Below are 21,349 nucleotides of genomic sequence, written 5' to 3' on the forward strand. Positions count from 1 at the left end.
ATGTGATCCGTGGGATGGGATGGCATGGCATGGCATGGGATGGGAAGGGATCCCTGGGATGGGATCCCTGGGATGGGATGGGATCCCTGGGATGGGATGGGATGGGATGGGATGGGATGGGATGGGATGGGATGGGAAGGGATGGGATGGAATGGGATGGGATGGGATGGGATGGGTTCCATGGGATGGGATCCCTGGGATGGGATGGGATCCCTGGTGTGGGATTCCTAGGATGGGATGGGATGGGATGGGATGGGATGGGATGGGATGGGATGGGATCCCTGGGATGGGATCCCTGGGATGGGATGGGATGGGATCGGATGGGATCGGATGGGATGCGATCCCTGGGATGGGATGGGATGGGATCCTGTGATGGGATGGGATCCATGGGATGGGATGTGTTGGGATGGGATTGGATCCATGGGATGGGATGGGATGGGATGGGATCCCAGGGATGGGAACAGATGAAATGGGATCCCTGGGATGGGATGGGATGGGTTGGAATGGGATGGGATCCCTGGGATGGGATGGGATGGGATCCCTGGGATGGTAACAGAAGAAATGGGATCCCTGGGATGAGATGGAATCCCTGGGATGGGATAGCTGGGATGCGATGGGATCCCTGGGATGGGATGGGATGGGATGGTATACCTGGGATGGGATCCCTGGGATGGGATGGGATGAGATCCCTGGATTGGGATGGGATCCCTGGGATGGGATCCCGGGGATGGGATGGGATGGGATGAGATGGGATGGGATCCATGGGATGGGATGGGATCCCTGGGATTGGATGGGATCCCTGGGATGGGATGGGATCCGTGGGATGGGATGGGATGGGATCCCTGAGATGGGATGGGATTCCTGGGATGGGATGGGATCCCTGGGATGTGATGGGATGGGATCCCTGAGATGGGATGGGATCCCTGGGATGGGATGGGATGGGATCCCTGGGATGTGATGGGATGGGATCCCTGGATTGGGATGGGATCCCTGGGATGGGATGGGATCTGTGGGATGGGATGGGATCCGTGGGATGGGATCCCTGGAAAGGGAAGGGATGGGATTCCTGGGTTGGGAATGGATGGGATCCCTTGAATGGGACGGGGTGGGATAGGATACCTGGGATGGGAACAGATGGGATAGGATCCCTGGGATGGGGTGGAATCCCTGGGATGGGATAGCTGGGATGGGATTGGATCCCTGGGATGGGATGGGATCCCTGGGATGGTATGAGATCCCTGGGATGGAATCCTTGGGATGGGATTGGATCCCTGGGATGGGATGCCTGGGATGGGATGGGATGGGATGGGATGGGATGGGATGGGATGGGATGGGATGGGATGGGATGGGATCCCTGGGATGAGATGGGCTGGGATGTGATCCCTGGGATGGGATGGGATGGGATGGGATGGGATGCGAATGGGATAGGATGGGATGGGTTGGGATGGAATGGGATGGGATGGGGTGGGATGGGATTGGATGGGATGGGATGCGATCCCTGGGATGGCATGGGATGGGATCCCTGGGATGGGATAGGATCCCTGGGATGGGATGCCTGGGATGGGATGGGATGGCATGGGATCCCTGGGATGAGATGGGCTGGGATGGGATCCCTGGGATGAGATGGGCTGGGATGGGATCCCTGCTATGGGATGGGATGGGACCCCTGCGCTGCCATGGGATGGGATCCGTGGGATGGGATACCTGGGATGGGATCGGATGGGATTGGATGGGATAGGATGGGATCCCTGGGATGGGATGGGATCCCTGGGATGGGATGGGATGGGATCCCTGGAATGGGATTCCTGGGATGGGATATGATCGAATCCCTGGGATGGCATCTGTGAGATGGGATGGGATCTCTGACATGGGATCCCTGGCATGGGATGGGATCCCTGGGATGTTATCCCTGGGATGGGATGGGATCCCTGGGATGGGATGGGATGGGATGGGAAGGGATGGGATGGGAGGGGATGGGATCCCTGGGATTGGATCCCTGGGATGAGATGGAATACCTGGCATGAGATAGCAGGGATGATTGGGATGGGATGGGATGGGATGGGATGGGATGGGATGGGATGGGATGGGATGGGATGGGATGGGATGGGATGGGACTGGATGGGATGGGATGGGATGGGATGGGATGGGATGGGATCCCTGGGATGGTATGGGATCCCTGGGATGGGATCCCTGGGGTGGGATCCATGGGATGGGATGGTTTGGGATGTGTGGGGAACCGTTTGATGGGATCTTATGGGATCCCTGGGATGAGATGGGATGGGATTGGATCCCTGGGATGGGATGAGATGGGATCCTAAGGATGGGATCCCTGGAATGTGATCCCTCGTATGGGATGGGATCCCTGGGATGGGATGAAATCCCTGGGATGTTATCCCTGGGATGCGATGGGATCCCTGGGATGGGATGGGATGGGATGGGATGGGATGGGATGGGATGGGATGGGATGGGATGGGATGGGATGGGATGGGAAGGGATGGGATGGGATGGGATGGGATCCCTGGGATGGGATGGGATCCCTGGGACGGCATGGGATGGGATCGGATGGGATGGGATGGGATGGGATGGGATGGAATGGAATGGGATGGGATGGGGTGGGATGGGATTGGATGGGATGCGATCCCTGGGATGGGATGGGATGGGATCCCTGGGATGGGATGGGATCCATGGGATGGGATGGGTTGGGATGGGATTGGATCCATGGGATGCGATGGGATGGGATGGGATCCCAAGGATGGAAACAGATGAAATGGGATCCCTGGGATGGGATGGAATCCCTGGGATGGGATAGCTGGGATGGGATGGTATCCCTGGAATGGGATGGGATGGGATGGGATGGGATCCCTGGGATGGGAACAGATGAAATGGGATCCCCGGGATGGGATGGAATCCCTGGGATGGGATAGCTGGGATGGGATGGGATTCCTGGGATGGGATGGGATCCCTGGTATGTTTTGGGGTCTCTGGGATGGGATGGGATGGGATGGGATGGGATGGGATGGGATGGGATGGGATGGGATGGGATGGGATTGGATGGGATCCCTGGGATGGGATGGGATCCCTGTGATGGGTTGGGATCCCTGGGATGGGATGGGATGGGATGGGATGAGATGGGATAGGATGGGATGGAATGGGATGGGATGGGATGCGATCCCTGGGATGGGATGGGATGGGATCCCTGGGATGGGATGGGATCCATGGGATGGGATGGGTTGGGATGGGATTGGATCCATGGGATGGGATGGGATGGGATGGCATCCCAGGGATGGGAACAGATGAAATGGGATCCCTGGGATGGGATGGAATCCCTGGGATGGGATAGCTGGGATGGGGTGGTATCCCTGGAATGGGATGGGATGGTATGGGATGGGATGGGTTGAGATGGGATGGGATGGGATGGGATGGGGTGGGATGGGATGCGATCCCTGGGATGGGATCCCTGGGATGGGATGGGATGGGATGGGATGGGATGGGATGGGATGGGATGGGATGGGATGGGAAGGGATGGGATGGGATGGGATGGAATGGGATGGGATGGGATGGGATGGGATGGGATGGGATGGGATGGGATGGGATGGGATGGGATGGGATGGGGTGGGATGGGATGGGATTGGCTGGGATGGGATTGGATGGGATGGGATGCGATCCCTGGGATGGGATGGGATTCCTGGGATGGGATGGGATCCATGGGATGGGATGGGTTGGGATGGGATTGGATCCATGGGATGTGATGGGATGTGATCCGAGGGATGGGAACAGATGAAATGGGATCCCTGGGATGGGATGGAATCCCTGGGATGGGATAGCTGGGATGGGATGGGATCCCTGGGATGGGATGGGATGGGATGGGTTGGAATGGGATGGGATCCCTGGGATGGGATGGAATGGGATCCCTGGGATGGGAACAGATGAAATGGGATCCCTGGGATGAGATGGAATCCCCGGGATGGGATGGGATGGGATGGGATCCTTGGATTGGGATGGGATCCCTGGGATGGGATGGGATCCGTGGGATGGGATGGGATCCGTGGGATGGGATGGGATGGGTTTGGATGGGATGGGATCCCTGGGATGGGATGGGATGGCATGGCATGGGATCCCTGGGATGAGATGGGCTGGGATGGGATGGGATGGGAATGGGATAGGATGGGATGGTTTGGCATGGGATGGGATGGGATCCCTGGGATGGGATGTGATCCCTGGAATGTGATCCGTGGGATGGGATGGGATCCCTGGGATGGGATGGGATCCCTGGGATGGGAACCCTGGGATGGGATCCTTGGGCTTGGATCACTCAGAAGGGATGGGATCGGATGGGATCCCTGGGATGGGATCCCTTGGATGGTATCGGATCCCTGGGATGGCCTCCCTGGGATGGCATGGGATCCCTGGGATGGGATCCCTGGGATGGGATGGGATTGGATGGGATCCCTGGGATGGGATGGGATCCCTGGGATGGGTTGGGATTCCTGGGATGGGATGGGATGGGATGGGATGGGTTCCATGGGATGGGATCCCTGGGATGGGATGGGATGGGATGGGATCCCTGGGATGGGATAGGATCGCTGGGATTGGATCACTGGGATGGGATCCCTGGTGTGGGATTCCTAGGATGGGATGGCATGGGATGGGATGGGATGGGATCCCTGGGATGGGATCCCTGGGATGGCATGGGATGGGATCGGATGGGATGGGATGGGATCTATGGGATGGGATGTGTTGGGACGGGATTGGATCCATGGGATGGGATGGGATGGGATGGGATCCCAGGGATGGGAACAGATGAAATGGGATCCCTGGGATGGGATGGGATGGTTTGGAATGGGATGGGATCCCTGGGATGGGATGGGATGGGATCCCTGGGATGGAATGGGATCCCTGGGATGGGTTGGGATCCCTGGGATGGGATGGGATCCCTGGGTTGGGATCCCAGGAATGTGATCCCTCGTATGGGATGGGATCCCTGGGATGGGATCCCTGGGATGGGATGGGATCCCTGGGAAGGGATCCCGGGGATGGGATGGGACCGGATGGGATCCCTGGGATGGCAGAGGATCCCTGGGATGGGGGCAGATCCCTGGGATGGGATGGGATGGGATGGTATACCTGGGATGGGATCCCTGGGATGGGATGGGATGAGATCCCTGGATTGGGATGGGATCCCTGGGATGGGATCCCGGGGATGGGATGGGATGGGATGAGATGGGATGGGATCCATGGGATGGGATGGGATCCCTGGGATTGGATGGGATCCCTGGGATGGGATAGGATCCCTGGGATGGGATGCCTGGGTTGGGTTGGGATGGGTTTGGATGGGTTGGGATCCCTGGGATGGGATGGGATGGGATGGGATGGGTTCCATGGGATGGGATCCCTGGGATGGGATGGGATGGGATGGGATGGGATGGGATGGGATGGGATCCATGGGATGGGATGGGATCCCTGGGATTGGATGGGATCCCTGGGATGGGATAGGATCCCTGGGATGGGATGCCTGGGTTGGGTTGGGATGGGTTTGGATGGGTTGGGATCCCTGGGATGGGATGGGATGGGATGGGATGGGTTCCATGGGATGGGATCCCTGGGATGGGATGGGATGGGATGGGATCCCTGGGATGGGATAGGATCGCTGAGATTGGATCACTGGGATGGGATGGGATCCCTGGTGTGGGATTCCTAGGATGGGATGGCATGCGATGGGATCGGATGGGATGGGATCCCTGGGATGGGATGGGTTCCCTGGGATGGCATGGGATGGGATCGGATGGGATGGGATGGGATGGGATGCGATCCCTGGGATGGGATAGGATCGCTGGGATTGGATCACTGGGATGGGATCCCTGGTGTGGGATTCCTAGGATGGGATGGCATGGGATGGGATGGGATGGGATCCCTGGGATGGGATCCCTGGGATGGCATGGGATGGGATCGGATGGGATGGGATGGGATCTATGGGATGGGATGTGTTGGGACGGGATTGGATCCATGGGATGGGATGGGATGGGATGGGATCCCAGGGATGGGAACAGATGAAATGGGATCCCTGGGATGGGATGGGATGGTTTGGAATGGGATGGGATCCCTGGGATGGGATGGGATGGGATCCCTGGGATGGAATGGGATCCCTGGGATGGGTTGGGATCCCTGGGATGGGATGGGATCCCTGGGTTGGGATCCCAGGAATGTGATCCCTCGTATGGGATGGGATCCCTGGGATGGGATCCCTGGGATGGGATGGGATCCCTGGGAAGGGATCCCGGGGATGGGATGGGACCGGATGGGATCCCTGGGATGGCAGAGGATCCCTGGGATGGGGGCAGATCCCTGGGATGGGATGGGATGGGATGGTATACCTGGGATGGGATCCCTGGGATGGGATGGGATGAGATCCCTGGATTGGGATGGGATCCCTGGGATGGGATCCCGGGGATGGGATGGGATGGGATGAGATGGGATGGGATCCATGGGATGGGATGGGATCCCTGGGATTGGATGGGATCCCTGGGATGGGATAGGATCCCTGGGATGGGATGCCTGGGTTGGGTTGGGATGGGTTTGGATGGGTTGGGATCCCTGGGATGGGATGGGATGGGATGGGATGGGATGGGTTCCATGGGATGGGATCCCTGGGATGGGATGGGATGGGATGGGATGGGATGGGATCCCTGGGATGGGATAGGATCGCTGGGATTGGATCACTGGGATGGGATGGGATCCCTGGTGTGGGATTCCTAGGATGGGATGGCATGCGATGGGATCGGATGGGATGGGATCCCTGGGATGGGATGGGTTCCCTGGGATGGAATGGGATGGGATGGGGTGGGATGGGATTGGATGGGATGGGATGCGATCCCTGGGATGGGATGGGATGGGATGGGATCCCAGGGATGGGAACAGATGAAATGGGATCCCTGGGATGGGATGGAATCCCTGGGATGGGATGGCTGGGATGGGATGGGATCCCTGGGATGGGATGGGATGGGATGGGATCCCTGGGATGGGATGGGATGGGATGGGATGGGATGGGATGGGAAGGGATGGGATGGGCTGGGAAGGGATGGGATGGGATCCCTGGGATGGGATGGGATCCCTGGGACGGCATGGGATGGGATCGGATGGGACGGGATGGAATCGGATGGAATGGAGTGGGATGGGATTGGATGGGATGGAATGGGATGGGATGGGGTGGGATGGGATTGGCTGGGATGCGATGCGATCCCTGGGATGGGATGGGATGGGATGGGATCCCTGGGATGGGAACAGATGGGATGGGATGGGATGGGAAGGGATGGGATGGGCTGGGAAGGGATGGGATGGGATCCCTGGGATGGGATGGGATCCCTGGGACGGCATGGGATGGGATGGGATGGGATGGGATGGGATGGGATGGGATGGGATGGGATGGGATGGGATGGGATGGGATGGAATGGGATGGGATGGGGTGGGATGGGATTGGCTGGGATGGGATGCGATCCCTGGGATGGGATGGGATGGGATGGGATCCCTGGTATGGGAACAGATGAAATGGGATCCCCGGGATTGGATGGAATCCCTGGGATGGGATAACTGGGATGGGATGGGATCCCTGGGATGGGATGGGATCCCTGGGATGGGTTGGGATCCCTGGGATGGGATGGGATGGGATGGGATGGGATGGGATGGGATGGGATGGGATAGGATGGGATGGGATGGGATCCCTGGGATGGGATCCCTGGATTGGGATGGGATCCCTGGGATGGGATGGGATCCCTGGGATGGGATCCCTGGGATGGGATGGGATGGGATGGGATCCCTGGGATGGGATGGGATGGGATCCCTGGTGTGGGATGGGATGGGATGGGATGGGATGGGATCCCTCGATTGGGTTGGGATCCCTGGGATGGGATGGGATCCGTGGGATGGGATGGGATCCGTGGGATCGGATGGGATGGGTTTGGATGGGATGGGATCCCTGGGATGGGATGGCATGGCATGGCATGGGATCCCTGGGATGAGATGGGCTGGGATGGGATCCCTGGGATGAGATGGGATGCGATGGGATGGGATGGGAATGGGATAGGATGGGATGGGTTGGCATGGGATGGGATGGGATCCCTGGGATGGGATGTGATCCCTGGAATGTGATCCGTGGGATGGGATGGCATCCCTGGGATGGGATGGGATCCCTGGGATGGGATCCCTGGGATGGGATGGGATCCCTGGGATGGGATGGGATGGGATGGGATGGGATGGGATGGGATGGGATGGGATGGGATGGGATGGGATGGGAAGGGATGGGATGGAATGGGATGGGATGGGATGGGATGGGTTCCATGGGATGGGATCCCTGGGATGGGATGGGATCCCTGGTGTGGGATTCCTAGGATGGGATGGGATGGGATGGGATGGGATGGGATGGGATGGGATCCCTAGGATGGGATCCCTGGGATGGGATGGGATGGGATGGGATCGGATGGGATGCGATCCCTGGGATGGGATGGGATGGGATCCTGTGATGGGATGGGATCCATGGGATGGGATGTGTTGGGATGGGATTGGATCCATGGGATGGGATGGGATGGGATGGGATGGGATGGGATGGGATGGGATCCCAGGGATGGGAACAGATGAAATGGGATCCCTGGGATGGGATGGGTTGGAATGGGATGGGATCCCTGGGATGGGATGGGATGGGATCCCTGGGATGGTAACAGAAGAAATGGGATCCCTGGGATGGGATGGAATCCCTGGGAAGGGATAGCTGGGATGCGATGGGATCCCTGGGATGGGATGGGATGGGATGGTATACCTGGGATGGGATCCCTGGGATGGGATGGGATGAGATCCCTGGATTGGGATGGGATCCCTGGGATGGGATCCCGGGGATGGGATGGGATGGGATGAGATGGGATGGGATCCATGGGATGGGATGGGATCCCTGGGATTGGATGGGATCCCTGGGATGGGATGGGATCCGTGGGATGGGATGGGATGGGATCCCTGGGATGGGATGGGATCCCTGGGATGGGATCCTTGGGATTGGATCACTCAGAAGGGATGGGATCGGATGGGATCGCTGGGATTGGATCACTGGGATGGTATCGGATCCCTGGGACGGCCTCCCAGGGATGGGATGGGATCCCTGGGATGGGATCCCTGGGATGGGATGTGATCCCTGGAATGGGTTAGGTTGGAATGGGATGGGATGTCTGGGATGAGATGGGATCCCTGGGATGGTATCCCTAGGATGGGATGGGATCCCTGGGATGGGATGGGATGGGATGGGATGGGATGGGATGGGAAGGGATGGGATGGGAAGGGATGGGATGGGATGGGATGGGTTCCATGGGATGGGATCCCTGTGATGGGATGGGATCCCTGGGATGGCATGGGATGGGATCGGATGGGATGGGATGGGATGCGATGCCTGGGATGGGATGGGATGTGATCCCTGGGATGGGATGGGATCCATGGGATGGGATGGGTTGGGATGGGATGGGATCCATGGGATGGGATGGGATGGGATGGGATGGGATCGCAGGGATGGGAACAGATGAAATGGGATCCCTGGGATGGGATGGAATCCCTGGGATGGGATGCCTGGGATGGGATGGGATGGGTTTGGATGGGATGGGATCCCTGGGATGTGATGGGATGGGATGGGATGGCATGGCATGGGATTCCTGGGATGAGATGGGCTGGGATGGGATCCCTGGGATGGGATGGGATGGGATGGGAATGGGATAGGATGGGTTGGGTTGGCATGGGATGGGATGGGATCCCTGGGATGGGATGGGATCCCTGGGATGGGATGGGATCTCTGGTATGGGTTGGGATCCCTGGGATTGGATCCCTGGGATGGGATGGGATCCCTGGGATGGGATGGGATCCCTGGCAAGGGAAGGGATGGGATTCCTGGGTTGGGAATGGATAGGTTCCCTTGGATGGGACGGGATGGCATGGGATCCCTGGGATGGCATGGGATGGGATCGGATGGGATGGGATGGGATCCCTGGGATGGGATCGGATGGGATGGGATGGGATGGGATGGGATCCCTGGGATGGGTTGGGATCCATGGGATGGGATGGGTTGGGATGGGATTGGATCCATGGGATGGGATGGGATGGGATCCCAGGGATGGGAACAGCTGAAATGGGATCCCTGGGATGGGATGGGATCCCTGGGATGGGATGGGATGGGTTGGAATGGGATGGGATCCCTGGGACGGGATGGGATGGGATCCCTGGGATGGGAACAGATGAAATGGGATCCATGGGATGGGATGGAATCCCTGGGATGGGATATCTGGGATGGGATGGGATCCCTGGGATGGAATGGGATCCCTGGAATGGGTTGGGATCCCTGGGATGGGGTGGAATCCCTGGGATGGGATCCCTGGGAAGGGATGGGATCCCTGGGAAGGGATCCCGGGGATCGGATGGGATGGGATGGGATGGGATGGGATGGGATGGGATGGGATGGGTTCCCTGGGATGGGATGGGATCCCTGGGTTGGGATCCCAGTAATGTGATCCCTCGTATGGGATGGGATCCCTGGGATGGGATGGAATCCCTGGGATGGGATCCCTGGGATGGGATGGGATCCCTGGGATGACAGGGGATCCATGGGATGGGAGCAGATCCCTGGGATGGGATGGGATGGGATGGGATGGGATGGGATGGGATGGGATATGATGGGATAGGATAGGATGGGATGGGACGGCATTTGATAGGATGGGATGGGATGGGATGGGATCCCTGGGATGGTGATGGGATCCCTGGGATGGGATGGGATGGGATCCCTGGATTGGGATGGGATCCCTGGCATGGGATCCCGGGGATGGGATGGGATGGAATCCCTGGAATGGGATGGGATCCCTGGAAAGGGAAGAGATGGGATTCCTGGGTTGGGAATGGATTGGATCCCTTGGATGGGACGGGGTGGGATAGGATACCTGGGATGGGAACAGATGGGATAGGATCCCTGGGATGGGATGGAATCCCTGGGATGGGATAGCTGGGATGGGATTGGATCCCTGGGATGGGATCCCTGGGATGGTATGAGATCCCTGGGATGGGATGCCTGGGATGGGATGGGATGGGATGGGATGGGATGGGATGGGATGGGTTTGGATGGGATGGGATCCCTGGGATGGGATGGGATGGGATGGGATGGGTTGGGATGGCATGGCATGGGATCCCTGGGATGAGATGGGATCCCTGGAATGGGATGGGATCCCTGGCAAGGGAAGGGATGGGATTCCGGGGTTGGGAATGGATGGGTTCCCTTGGATGGGACGGGATGAGATAGGATACTTGGGATGGGAACAGATGGGATGGGATCCTTGGGATGGGATGGAATCCCTGGGATGGGATAGCTGGAATGGGATTGGATCCCTGGGATACGATGGGATCCCTGGAATGGGATGAGATCCCTGGGATGGGATCCCTGGGATGGGATAGGATCCCTCGGATGGAATGCCTGGGATGGGATGGGTTTTGATGGGATGGGATCCCTGGGATGGGATGGGATGGGCTGGAATGGGATCCCTGGGATGGGATGGGATGGGATGGGATGGAATAAGATGGAATGGGATGGGTTCCATGGGATGGGATCCCTGGGATGGGATGGCATGGGATGGGATGGGATTGGATGGGATGGGATGGGATCGGATGGGATCCCTGGGATGGGATGGGATGGGATCCTTGGGATGGGATGGGATCCCTGGGACGGGATATCTGGGATGGGATGTGATGGGACGGGATGGGATGGGATGGGGTGGGAAGGGATGGGATGGGATGGAATGGGATGGGATGGGATGGGATGGGATGGGAAGGGTTTGGATGGGACGGGATCCCTGGGATGGGATGGGATGGGATGGGATGCCATGGCATGGGATCCGCGGGATGAGATGGGATGGGATGGGATACGTGGGATGGGATGGGATCCCTGGGATGGGATGGGATGAGATGGGATGGGATGGGATGGGATGGGATGGGATGGGATGGGATGGGATCCCTGGGTTGCGATTGGTTAGGATGGGATACCTGGGATGGGCTGGAATCCCTGGGATGAGATCCCTGGGATGGGATGGGATGGGATGGGATGGGATGGGATGGGGTGGGATGGGATGGGACGGGATGGGATGGGATGGGATGGGATCCCTGCGATGGGATGGGATGGTATGGTATAGCTGGGATGGTGTCCCTGGGATGGGATGGGATGGGATGGGATGGGATGGGGTGGGATGGGATGGGGTGGGATGGGATGGGATGGGATTGGCTACAATGGGTTGGGATGGGATGGGATCGATGGGATGGGATGGGATGGGATGGAATGGGATCCCTGGGATGGTACGGAATGGGATCCCTGGGATGGGATGGGATACCTGGTATGGGATCCCTGGGATGGGATGGCATGGGATGGGATGGGATGCGATGGGATGGCATGGGATGGGATGGGATGCGATGGGATGGGGTAGGATGGGATGGGATCCCTGCGATGGGATGGGATCCCTGGGATGAGATGGGATGGGATTGGATCCCTGGGATGGGATGAGATGGTATCCCAGGGATGGGATCCCTGGATTGTGATCCCTCGTATGGGTTGGGATCCCTGGGATGGGATGGAACCTCTGGAATGGGATCCCGGGGATGGGATGGGATCCCTGGGATGGGATCCGTGTGATGGGATCCCTGGGATGGGATGGGATGCGATGGGGTAGGATGGGATGGGGTAGGATGTGATGGGATGGGTTGGGATGGGATGGGATCCCTGGGATGGGATGGGATCCCTGGGATGGGATCTCTGGGATCGGATGGTATCCATGGGATGGGATGTGTTGGGATGGGATGGAATCCCTGGGATGGGGACCCGGGGATGGGATGGGATCCCTGGTATGGGATCCCTGGGATGGGATGGGATGGGATGGGATGGGATGGGATGGGATCCCTGGGATGGGATCCCTGGAATGTGATCCCTGGAATGGGATGGGATCCCTGGGATGGGATGGAATCCCTGGGATGGGATCCCTGGGATGGATGGGATGGGTTGGAATGGGATGGGATCCCTGGGTTGGGATGGCTTCCATGGGATGGGATCCCTGGGATGGGATGGGATGGGATGGGATGGGATCCCTGGGATGGGATGGGATGGGATGGGATGGGATGGGATGGGATCCCTTGGATGGGATGGGATGGGATGGGATCCGTGGGATGGGATGTGATCCCTGGGATGGGATGGGGTGAGATGGGATGGGATGGGATGGGATGGGATCCCTGGGATTGGATGGGATGGGATCCCTGGGTTAGGATTGGTTGGGATGGGATACCTGGGATGGGATGGGATACCTGGCATGGGATGGAATCCCTGGGATGAGATCGCTGGGATGGGATGTGATGGGATGGGATGCGATGGGATGGGATGGGATCCCTGCGATGGGATGGGATGGTATGGTATCCCTGGGATGGTGTCCCTGGGATGGGATGGGATGGGATGGGATGGGATGGGATGGGATTGGATGGGATGGAGTGGGATTAGATGGGATTGGCTAAAATGGGTTGGGATGGGATGGGATCGATGGGATGGGATGGGATGGGATGAAATAGGATCCCTGGGATGGTACGGAATGGGATCCCTGGGATGGGATGGGATACCTTGTATGGGATCCCTAGGATGGGATGGGATGGGATGGGATGGGATGGGATGGGATGGGATGGGATGGGATGGGATGGGATGGGATAGGATAGGATGGGATGGGATGGGGTAGGATGGGATGGGTTGGGTTGGGATGGGATCCCTGGGATGGGATGGGATCCCTGGGATGGGATCTCTGGGATGGGATGGTATCCATGGGATGGGATGGGTTGGGATGGGATGGAATCCCTGGGATGGGGACCCGGGGATGGGATGGGATCTCTGGTATGGGATCCCTGGGATGGGATGGGATGGGATTGGATGGGATGGGATGGGATCGGATGGGATCCCTGGGATGGGATGGGATGGGATCCCTGGGATGGGATGGGATCCCTGGGATGGGATCTCTGGGATGGGATGGGATCCCTGGGATGGGATCTCTGGGATGGGATGGTATCCATGGGATGGGATGGGTTGGGATGGGATGGAATCCCTGGGATGGGGACCCGGGGATGGGATGGGATCTCTGGTATGGGATCCCTGGGATGGGATGGCATGGGATGGGATGGGATTGGATGGGATGGGATGGGATCGGATGGGATCCCTGGGATGGGATGGGATGGGATCCTTGGGATGGGATGGGATCCCTGGGACGGGATATCTGGGATGGGATGTGATGGGACGGGATGGGATGGGATGGGGTGGGAAGGGATGGGATGGAATGGGATGGGATGGGATGGGATGGGATGGGAAGGGTTTGGATGGGACGGGATCCCTGGGATGGGATGGGATGGGATGGGATGGGATGGGATGGGATGGGATGGGATCCCTGGGTTGCGATTGGTTAGGATGGGATACCTGGGATGGGCTGGAATCCCTGGGATGAGATCCCTGGGATGGGATGGGATGGGATGGGGTGGGATGGGATGGGACGGGATGGGATGGGATGGGATGGGATGGGATGGGATGGGATGGGATGGGATGGGTTTGGATGGGATGGGATCCCTGGGATGGGATGGGATGGGATGGGTTGGGATGGCATGGCATGGGATCCCTGGGATGAGATGGGATCCCTGGGATGGGATGGGATCTCTGGCATGGGTTGGGATCCCTGGGATTGGATCCCTGGGATGGGATGGGATCCCTGGAATGGGATGGGATCCCTGGCAAGGGAAGGGATGGGATTCCGGGGTTGGGAATGGATGGGTTCCCTTGGATGGGACGGGATGTGATAGGATACTTGGGATGGGAACAGATGGGATGGGATCCTTGGGATGGGATGGAATCCGTGGGATGGGATAGCTGGAATGGGATTGGATCCCTGGGATGGGATGGGATCCCTGGGATGGGATGAGATCCCTGGGGTGGGATCCCTGGGATGGGATAGGATCCCTGGGATGGGATGCCTGGGATGGCATGGGATGGGATGGCATGGCATGGGATCCCTGGGATGAGATGGGCTGGGATGGGATCCCAGAGATGGGATGGGATGGAATAAGATGGGATGGGATGGGTTCCATGGGATGGGATCCCTGGGATGGGATGGGATGGGATCCCTAGGATGGGAGAGGATCGCTGGGATTGGATCACTGGGATGGGATGGGATCCCTGGTGTGGGATTCCTAGGATGGGATGGGATGGGATGGGATGGGATGGGATGGGATGGGATGGGATGGGATGGGATCCCTGGGATGGCATGGGATCCCTGGGATGGCATGGGATGGGATCGGATGGGATGGGATGGGATCCCTGGGATGGGATGGGATGGGATGGGATGGGATCCCTGGGATGGGTTGGGATCCATGGGATGGGATGGGTTGGGATGGGATTGGATCCATGGGATGGGATGGGATGGGATCCCAGGGATGGGAACAGCTGAAATGGGATCCCTGGGATGGGATGGGATCCCTGGGATGGGATGGGATGGGTTGGAATGGGATGGGATCCCTGGGACGGGAGGGATGGGATCCCTGGGATGGGAACAGATGAAATGGGATCCATGGGATGGGATGGAATCCCTGGGATGGGATATCTGGGATGGGATGGGATCCCTGGGATGGAATGGGATCCCTGGGATGGGTTGGTATCCCTGGGATGGGATGGGATCCCTGTGTTGGGATCCCAGGAATGTGATCCCTCGTATGGGATGGGATCCCTGGGATGGGGTGGAATCCCTGGGATGGGATCCCTGGGAAGGGATGGGATCCCTGGGATGACAGGGGATCCCTGGGATGGGAGCAGATCCCTGGGATGGGATGGGATGGGATGGGATGGGATGGGATAGGATAGGATGGGATGGGACGGCATTTGATGGGATGGGATGGGGTGGGATGGGATCCCTGGGATGGGATGGGATCCCTGGGATGGTGATGGGATCCCTGGGATGGGATGGGATGGGATCCCTGGATTGGGATGGGATCCCTTGGATGGGATCCCGGGGATGGGATGGGATGGAATCCCTGGAATGGGATGGGATCCCTGGAAAGGGAAGAGATGGGATTCCTGGGTTGGGAATGGATTGGATCCCTTGGATGGGACGGGGTGGGATAGGATACCTGGGGTGGGAACAGATGGGATAGGATCCCTGGGATGGGATGGAATCCCTGGGATGGGATAGCTGGGATGGGATTGGATCCCTGGGATGGGATCCCTGGCATGGTATGAGATCCCTGGGATGGGATGCCTGGGATGGGATGGGATGGGGTGGGATGGGATGGGATGGGATGGGTTTGGATGGGATGGGATCCCTGGGATGGGATGGGATGGGATGGGATGGGTTGGGATGGCATGGCATGGGATCCCTGGGATGAGATGGGATCCCTGGGATGGGATGGGATCTCTGGCATGGGTTGGGATCCCTGGGATTGGATCCCTGGGATGGGATGGGATCCCTGGAATGGGATGGGATCCCTGGCAAGGGAAGGGATGGGATTCCGGGGTTGGGAATGGATGGGTTCCCTTGGATGGGACGGGATGAGATAGGATACTTGGGATGGGAACAGATGGGATGGGATCCTTGGGATGGGATGGAATCCCTGGGATGGGATAGCTGGAATGGGATTGGATCCCTGGGATGGGATGGGATCCCTGGGATGGGATGAGATCCCTGGGATGGGATCCCTGGGATGGGATAGGATCCCTCGGATGGAATGCCTGGGATGGGATGGGTTTTGATGGGATGGGATCCCTGGGATGGGATGGGATGGGCTGGAATGGGATCCCTGGGATGGGATGGGATGGGATGGGATGGAATAAGATGGAATGGGATGGGTTCCATGGGATGGGATCCCTGGGATGGGATGGGATGGGATGGAATCCCTGGGATGGGATAGGATCGCTGGGATTGGATCACTGGCATGGGATGGGATCCCTCGTGTGGGATTCCTAGGATGGGATGGGATGGGATGGGATGGGATGGGATGGGATGGGATGGGATGGGATGGGATGGGTTGGGATGGGATGGGATCGGATGGGTTGGGATGGGATGGGATGGGATGGGATGGGATGCGATGGGATGGGATCCCTGGGATGGCATGGGATGGGATCGGATGGGATGGGATGGGATGCGATCCCTGGGATGGGATGGGATGGGATTGGATCCATGGGATGGGATGGGATGGGGTGGCATGGGATGGTATGGGATGGGATTGGATGGGATGGGGTGGGATGGGATGGGATCGATGGGATGGGATGGGATGGGATGAAATGGGATCCCTGGGATGGTACGGAATGGGATCCCTGGGATGGGATGGGATACCGGGTATGGGATCCCTAGGATGGGATGGGAGGGGAGGGGAGGGGATGGGATGGGATAGGATGGGATGGGATGGGGTAGAATGGGATGGGATGGGTTGGGATGGGATGGGATCCCTGGGATGGGATGGGATCCCTGGGATGGGATCTCTGGGATGGGATGGTATCCATGGGATGGGATGGGTTGGGATGGGATGGAATCCCTGGGATGGGGACCCGGGGATGGGATGGGAACTCTGGTATGGGATCCCTGGGATGGGATGGCATGGGATGGGATTGGATGGGATGGGATCAGATGGGATCCCTGGGATGGGATGGGATGGGATCCTTGGGATGGGATGGGATGGGATGGGATGGGATGGGATCCCTGGGATGGGATCCCTGGAATGTGATCCCTGGAATGGGATGGGATCCCTGGGATGGGATGGAATCCCTGGGATGGGATCCCTGGGATGGATGGGATGGGTTGGAATGGGATGGGATCCCTGGGTTGGGATGGCTTCCATGGGATGGGATCCCTGGGATGGGATGGGATGGGATGGGATCCCTGGGATGGGATGGGATGGGATGGGATGGGATCCCTTGGATGGGATGGGATGGGATACCTGGGATGGGATGGGATACCTGGCATGGGATGGAATCCCTGGGATGAGATCGCTGGGATGGGATATGATGGGATGGGATGAGATGGGATGGGATGGGATCCCTGCGATGGGATGGGATGGTATGGTATCCCTGGGATGGTGTCCCTGGGATGGGATGGGATGGGATGGGATGGGATGGGATAGGATAGGATGGGATCGGATGGGGTAGAATGGGATGGGTTGGGTTGGGATGGGATCCCTGGGATGGGATGGGATCCCTGGGATGGGATCTCTGGGATGGGATGGTATCCATGGGATGGGATGGGTTGGGATGGGATGGAATCCCTGGGATGGGGACCCGGGGATGGGATGGGATCCCTGGTATGGGATCCCTGGGATGGGATGGGATGGGATGGGATGGGATGGGATCCCTGGGATGGGATCCCTGGGATGGGATGGGATGGGATCCCTGGGATGGGATGGGATCCCTGGGATGGGATATCTGGGATGGGATGTGATGGGACGGGATGGGATGGGATGGGGTGCGAAGGGATGGGATGGGCTACAATGGGATGGGATGGGATGGGATGGGATGGGATGGGATGGGATGGGATGGGATGGGATGGGTTTGGATGGGATGGTTTTGGATGGGATTTGATGGGATCCCTGGGATGGGATGGGATCCCTGGGATGGGATCTCTGGGATGGGATGGTATCCATGGGATGGGGACGCGGGGATGGGATGGGATCTCTGGTATGGGATCCCTGGGATGGGATGGCATGGGATGGGATGGGATTGGATGGGATGGGATGGGATCGGATGGGATCCCTGGGATGGGATGGGATGGGATCCTTGGGATGGGATGGGATCCCTGGGACGGGATATCTGGGATGGGATGTGCTGGGACGGGATGGGATGGGATGGGGTGGGAAGGGATGGGATGGGATGGAATGGGATGGGATGGGATGGAATGGGATGGGATGGGAAGGGTTTGGATGGGACGGGATCCCTGGGATGGGATGGGATGGGATGGGATGGGATGGGATGTCATGGCATGGGATCCGCGGGATGAGATGGGATGGGATGGGATACGTGGGATGGGATGGGATCCCTGGGATGGGATGGGATGAGATGGGATGGGATGGGATGGGATGGGATGGGATGGGATCCCTGGGATGCGATTGGTTAGGATGGGATACCTGGGATGGGCTGGAATCCCTGGGATGAGATCCCTGGGATGGGATGGGATGGGATGGGATGGGATGGGATGGGATGGGATGGGATGGGATGGGGTGGGATGGGATGGGACGGGATGGGATGGGATGGGATGGGATGGGATGGGATCCCTGCGATGGGATGGGATGGTATGGTATAGCTGGGATGGTGTCCCTGGGATGGGATGGGATCCCTGGGATGGGATCCCTGGGATGGGATGGGATTGGATGGGATCCCGGGGATTGGATGGAATCCCTGGGATGGGATAGCTGGGATGGGATGGGATCCCTGGGATGGGATGGGATCCCTGGGATGGGTTGGGATCCCTGGGCTGGGATGGGATGGGATGGGATGGGATGGGATGGGATAGGATGGGATGGGATGGGATCCCTGGGATGGGATAGCTGGGATGGGATAGGATCCCTGGGATGGGATGGGATCCCTGGGATGGGATCCCTGGGATGGGATGGGATGGGATGGGATCCCTGGGATGGGATGGGATGGGATCCCTGGTGTGGGATGGGATGGGATGGGATCCCTGGATTGCGTTGGGATCCCTGGGATGGGATGGGATCCGTGGGATGGGATGGGATCCGTGGGATCGGATGGGATGGGTTTGGATGGGATGGGATCCCTGGGTTGGGATGGGATGGGATGGGATGGGATGGCATGGCATGGCATGGGATCCCTGGGATGAGATGGGCTGGGATGGGATCCCTGGGATGAGATGGGATGCGATGGGATGGGAATGGGATAGGATGGCATGGGTTGGCATGGGATGGGATGGGATCCCTGGGATGGGATGTGATCCCTGGAATGTGATCCGTGGGATGGGATGGGATCCCTGGGATGGGATCCCTGGGATGGGATGGGATGGGATCCCTGGGATGGGATGGGATGGGATGGGATGGGATGGGATGGGAAGGGATGGGATGGGATGGAATGGGATGGGATGGGATGGGATGGGTTCCATGGGATGGGATCCCTGGGATGGGATGGGATCCCTGGTGTGGGATTCCTAGGATGGGATGGGATGGGATGGGATGGGATGGGATGGGATGGGATGGGATGGGATGGGATCCCTGGGATGGGATCCCTGGGATGGGATGGGATGGGATCCTGTGATGGGATGGGATCCATGGGATGGGATGTGTTGGGATGGGATTGGATCCATGGGATGGGATGGGATGGGATGGGATCCCAGGGATGGGAACAGATGAAATGGGATCCCTGGGATGGGATGGGATGGGTTGGAATGGGATGGGATCCCTGGGATGGGATGGGATGGGATCCCTGGGATGGTAACAGAAGAAATGGGATCCCTGGGATGGGATGGGATGGGATGGGATCCCTGGGATGGGATGGGATGGGATGGAATAAGATGGAATGGGATGGGTTCCATGGGATGGGATCCCTGGGATGGGATGGGATGGGATGGGATGGAATCCCTGGGATGGGATAGGATCGCTGGGATTGGATCACTGGGATGGGATGGGATGGGATGGGATGGGATCCTGGGATGGGATGGGATGGGATCCCTGGTGTGGGATGGGATGGGATGGGATGGGATGGGATAGGATGGGATGGGATGGGATCCCTGGGATGGGATCCCTGGATTGGGATGGGATCCCTGGGATGGGATGGGATCCCTGGGATGGGATCCCTGGGATGGGATGGGATGGGATGGGATGGGATGGGATCCCTGGAATGGGATGGGATGGGATCCCTGGTGTGGGATGGGATGGGATGGGATGGGATCCCTGGATTGGGTTGGGATCCCTGGGATGGGATGGGATCCGTGGGATCGGATGGGATGGGTTTTGATGGGATGGGATCCCTGGGATGGGATGGGATGGGATGGGATGGCATGGCATGGCATGGCATGGGATCCCTGGGATGAGATGGGCTGGGATGGGATCCCTGGGATGAGATGGGATGCGATGGGATGGGATGGGAATGGGATAGGATGGGATGGGTTGGCATGGGATGGGATGGGATCCCTGGGATGGGATGTGATCCCTGGAATGTGATCCGTGTGATGGGATGGGATCCCTGGGATGGGATGGGATCCCTGGGATGGGATCCCTGGGATGGGATGGGATCCCTGGGATGGGATGGGATGGGATGGGATGGGATGGGATGGGATGGGATGGGAAGGGATAG

The sequence above is a fragment of the Sturnus vulgaris genome, chromosome W, assembly GCF_052056855.1.
Source record: "Sturnus vulgaris isolate bStuVul1 chromosome W, bStuVul1.hap1, whole genome shotgun sequence".
In the NCBI taxonomy this organism is placed as follows: domain Eukaryota; kingdom Metazoa; phylum Chordata; class Aves; order Passeriformes; family Sturnidae; genus Sturnus; species Sturnus vulgaris.